The sequence below is a fragment of the Ostrea edulis genome, chromosome 10 (assembly GCF_947568905.1).
Source record: "Ostrea edulis chromosome 10, xbOstEdul1.1, whole genome shotgun sequence".
NCBI lineage: Eukaryota > Metazoa > Mollusca > Bivalvia > Ostreida > Ostreidae > Ostrea > Ostrea edulis.
Window position 1 is genome coordinate 23,826,183 of NC_079173.1, and position 6,000 is coordinate 23,832,182.

Consider the following 6,000-nt stretch of genomic DNA (forward strand, 5'->3'; position numbering starts at 1 on the left):
GTCCATCCAACGCATCTGCGCCGTGCCGTCCTCCAACCTCACTATCACTGACGAAGGCCAAAGTCATGACTGACCTTACTGTTGCACAAGACGAAGCCACGGCATCGTGACTTGAAGTGAACGATCTCATCTATAAAAGAATTTTAACACCTACAAGGATTTCGGAAAGAAAGACACTCTGTGGGAATCCAAAGCTACCAGGATGCGCAAGAACCTGGGCATCTTGAGGACCTATCAGGACCTTTAAGAGAGCGATTTTTTCCGCACCCACCATACCCGCCTTGTGCACAGGAAATCTATAGTGACGGCGACATTGAATTGACAGAAAAGGACAGCTGGATCCGTCAGAACTTCTCCTGATTGAGGGTTCACGAAGTTATAGGAATTTAAAAAGAAAACAACAGACAGTGTAAGTGCAATTAAAACACTTCTACCATAAGACCCCAATATAATTTTTAAATAGTACATGTAACATTACATAGTATAAAGTGATATTACATTTTATCATGTTCAGGGCTTCTTACATGCAAAATACCGCCGCGGTGACCTAGAGGTTAGAGCGTTCGCTCCGCATGCGGAAGGCCGGGGTTCGATTGATTGATTGAATATTGTTTAATGTCCCTCTCGAGAATATTTCACTCATATGGAGACGTCACCACTGCCGGTGAAGGGCTGTAAAATTTAGGCCTATGCTCGGTGCTTATGGCCTTTGAGCAGGGAGGGATCTTTATCGTGCCACACCTGCTGTGAAACTTGTACACTTACTACGATAAAGGTGAAGAGCTCCTCCATCCTGCCACCTATCAACAACGCTATACCATTACGCTCAAACAGTAACACATCAAACACAGCAGCAGCAATACAAAGCCTTCTTCAGTACCTCTTGTGATATTTTATCGATTTGCGCAAAACGACAGCCTCCGCATCAACAGTGGCCCACAACCGTCCCCACAGAACATGTCTATGTGATGGTCGACAAACATCCGGTCTGGATACAGGTGCAGATGACCAAACTACAGCTGATGACGAGTCGTTGACCTGCTCTATGACTCTTATTTGCCAAAGCCACCACCTGCATCCCTACCCAGTATGTAGAACTGTCATTTAACTTATCCAGCCTAGTCCAGGACAGCATGAAAATGTGCATTACCTCCCTTGACAGGACTGTCGTGGCTTTGAATGAATGACATCGAGGGAACAGAGAGAAGCAATAACACATGTACCATTGTGCTTGAGACACGAAGAAGTGTGAACCATATCTTGTTTTTCATCCACTATTGTGTTACTTTTATGCACAGCTTCAGTCCTTGTTTCTGTTCGCTGATATTATGTACCACTGTATGCCAAACAAATATGTCTGAACTGGGTTACCTCTGAACTGTACCAATTTTTATTACTGGTGAAATAAATGGTGAAAACATTGTTGTCATTTCCGCCACTGCAATGACATCATCACAGAAAAAACAACGCATCAGAATATTTATATAGGGTTTATTTTGTAAACAGACAAGACTTTTATCAATTAATAAATCAGAAACATTAAATATACCGTTCAGTTGTTTCATTTTCTACTACCGTCTGCAACTAGGCCTAAAACTGCAACTTCTGGAACATGACGAATTCATACAATGACCTTGATATTATAAGCGTAAAAAAGGAGGCAGGGTTATAGGCCTATTTACTTTATGATAATGATAATATGTTGATTCTGGGCAACAACCATCACGTCATGGTCGAGCGAGGCTAGTTTCGGGTCATGGCACAGCGCTGTGAGTCCTCATCAAAATCCTACGACGGAAACCTCTCAAGTGAACAAATACTTTCTGTCAGTTCGTTTCTATTTTTCTTACACATTCTGGGGGTTAAGAAAGGCAACCTACCGACACTTCCTCTTAATCTCTACTGCATGGCTACAGCGACGAGTCTTAATGATGAACATGTCGTTGTTCTCTTCCAAAACTTGCAAAAATCCTACCCAGAGCTTAACGTTCACTTGATCCATCTATTCTCGGTCAATTCTCTCGGATCCTTTGCATTTCTGTCGAAATCTGTGTTCAGCAATTGTGTTTTAACTTCAACTAGGCAAACACCACGGTTTATCCATCTCTCATCGACCAAATCACATCACGAATGTAGTTTACTCCGCTCTTCTTGTCTTCAATTTAGTTCTAAATTACCTCATGTTGCATCCTAGTGAGGAGGATTTACCAGCGCTGAGCCAAGATGCCGAAGGCATTCTTAATGATGCACCGAACCCTTGACAGTATGTAATTAAATACTCTCAGTTCTTTGTCATTTGGTGCTTCGCATAGAGCTTCGTGAAAGGTGAAGATAACGAACAGTGATTAATCTCACAACTCCTTTAAAGAATACAAATTAGAGCGTTGGACAAACACGGACCCCTGGATATATCAGAGGTGGGGCCAGGTGCCTAGGAGGAGTAAGCATCCCCTGTCGACCGGTCACATCCGCCATGAGCCCTATATATTGATCAGGCCTCAAGACCATAAACTGAGAATGGACGCAAGTCTAAATTTCAAATCCAGCTAACGTTTGAAATAATTTTCATAAACAAATAAAATTTTCAGTTTGTTTGCATTTGACTTTTTTGTAAACCTGTAGTTTTTTTAAACATCCCTCCTAGATGTAAATAACCAAAATATTGACTTAAGTTTATTCTCAGTTTATGGTCTTAGGGCCTGGTAAACGGTGTAATTTGTAGTCAAAATCAGTGTGAAGCCCAAATGCATCGTCACCACGATGAAGTACGGCGTGTGTCATCATATTCGGAAGTGGTCTGCCCCAGGAAAGCCTATGCTATTGTTCTCTAAACACTCCTTCAGCTCGGACGCGTTGGAAATATGAGCATCGGACACGTGTCCATAGACACTACATCGATCCACAGAAACTTTTAGTCAGCATCCACAAGATCCAATTGGCAAAATGTACTCTTTGTAGTTGAAATTCACACTGTCGTTATGCCGAGGACGTCTATAAACAATATACTTTCTATCTAGCGTGCCGCATGCATATGACATTCTCCATCTACAACCAAATAATGTAAACATTGCACGCCATTCCGCTACAGTGGTTGAACAGTAATACACTCGTCCTTGTATTCATTGATGATAGCCGGACATAATTCACACAGGCATTGTGTATTGTGAGGAACTCTAAAGTCAAACTTCGTGGCTACTTGCTGGTGTATCTGTCCCCGGTAGTCTGGCGGCGCATTGTCATATCCAGCTTCAACCCTGATTCGAGGACTTTTCGATACTAGGTGTCTTGTTTGATGACTACTGGACTCAATCTGATAGCGACCATAATGCAAACCTTCTGTCGATGTCCAGCCACTGCCCTGCCAGATCTTTCGACGCCTTGGAACCCCTCTCTGTCTTTATCGTTGAATCATATTTCTAACGTTTGCATCCTGGACCTGTTTGAGATGGATTAACACATGGAACAATCCGCGCTTCCTAATGTACAACAACCATTGCGCAAGGGTGACAAAGACGTCTCATGCATTCATACTATTTTTGTGGGCTGACAACGCGCTGACAACACCATGGAAGCGCGCTGACAACGGTAATGGACGCGGTAGAAACGACATGGGAGCTCGAAAACCGCAATGACAGATCTTTGTTGTCGCTGTGTAAACGCAGTAAAATGAATAGCAATACTTCCAATCGCTCTCTCCTTATAATCGTCGCCGCCTACCAATGCGTCCAAACTGCAATCATTTGAGTCATTTGAGCACGCCAACGGAGCTCTTACGGCATTTCTACTGTGTGTATTCGAAGACTTTTTGCATGCTTAGAGACGCCACCGTGTTGCGGCGCTGTAGGAAACTCTTATGCGAGGGCTGTTCGATATGTAATGTGTATTGTACCACAGCGCAATAACGCTTTGCACGATTTCGTGGATGATGATACTCTTGAATAGCTCTATTCAATACCTTTCCAACGGTATAAACACGAGCCTTCAGCTTCACACAGTTTTAAACTTATAGTCATTTCAATAGAGCCAGTCATTGACCACTGTTGTAAAAATGGGTGGAAAACGGGTTGAGAATTTTGAAGAAATTAGAGCTGATATAAAAGTTTACATAAAACTCGGTCATTCGGTAATGCAGATTTTTACTGCATTGGGGGAAGTTTATGGGTCTGATAAGGTATCTTATGAGACAGTTCGTAGGTGGAGAAAGACATTTCTGACTGGCAAAGGTGCAGCAAAATCTGGTCGACCTGTGACTGTAACAGGCAAGGCAAATGTCTCAAAAGTCAGGGAAATAATTGAAAGTGATGGCAGATACACGATTCGTGATATAACCAAAGCTGTTGGCATATCGCTATCGCGGGTGCATTTCATTTTGAAGCGTATTTTCAAAGTACGAAAGATTTCTGCCAGATGGATACTGCATATATTGACAGATGACCAAAAATCGGGTACGGGTACAAACCGCTAAGCAATTACTCAAAATGTTTCCCAAATTCAATCAAGGACAATTTGCAAATATTGTTACTGGTTACGAAAGATGGGTTTACTATTTCGAACCAGTAAGAAAAAATGGAAACAAAATATGGCTAACTAAACATGGTAGAAGGCCTGTAGTTGCCAAAAGAACCATAAGCACAAAGCAGGTTCTTTATTGCATATTCTTCTGATGTAATGGTATAGCCGTACAAATAAATTCCGGTGCCGAAGGGAAAAAGTGTTACAGGTCGGTATTACCGAAATGCTATACTAAAAAAAGCTCAAGAAATATTATCATAAACGACGCCCTGTGTCAGGATTTAGGCATATTCGTCAAGTTCATGATAATGCTCCATCACATACATCTGAGCTTGTGAAGCAATGTTTGAAGTCGGAGAAGGTTACCGTCTTGTCACAACCACCATACTCTCCAGATCTAGCCCTATGCGACGTTTTCCTTTTTCCAATACTTGAAAAGTTCTTATCTGGTCGTCGTTACAAGTCCCGACAAGCCCTTGGCTCAGCAATCAAGTCAGTTCCCCAGAGGTCTACCTAAATCAGCGTACCGTGACGCATTTCAGAAATGGATTCAGAGATTGAAATTATGTATTTCACACCGCGGAGAATACTGTGAAGGGATGTAATGTTCAAGAACAGCCCTCGTACGCGCACCTCGACGTTCTTTTTTCATGGATGCCACAGGGTCGCTGCCAAACTTCCACCAGAGTTCGTTTGCTCACAAACCAAACTCTTCCACTTAGGCATTATGGGATAGCGATTTCTTAGGCCGCGTATACTGTGACGTCACTGTAGAATGACGAAAAAACATAACGTCAAACGTAAACAACTTTCAAAACAAGAACGTAAACATCAAGTTCATTATTTTACACAATAATTTGAATAGTCTCCCTACTTTTTAATGATCTTTTGATCATTTTATGTTTAAAATAAAATCCATACTTTTATATTAATGTTCTTGATATTAATATCTTCAAACCTTTAACTGCGAACTACTTCTTTAACGTAATTTGTCTGCGTGATAATCGCGGACTCACAATATACAAATCTGTATATTGTGGTGCGTCACATAGGAGAGGTCTATTCGTAGGTGACGTAATGAGGCCTCGACGGGGAGTTTGGGTCGCTGCAAGGACGCAGCCCTGTCGTGACAGGGGTTTTAATATCCGAGCGGATGTACATGCGACGTATTAGTCATTCTTTATACATCCATACTTGGTTGTAGACAATATGCGTCAAGACTTGATGATGATGATCGGGGTTTTCCCTCTCATCCACCCTTTATCAGATTGGGAACACTTCCCCTACAGCAAGATCTCCTCGCTAAAACGCGATTTTCCCTCTTTAGTAAAAGTAAATATATCCCATGCAACCAAGAGAAACACCCGTGGAGTACACCTCTTCGCGTTTCACATGAAAAGAAGAAAAAGTGCTGAAATATCTAATACTTTTTCTAATATATATTAAATTAAAACAAAAGCACAAACGATGTGCATTGGATTTCAGCCT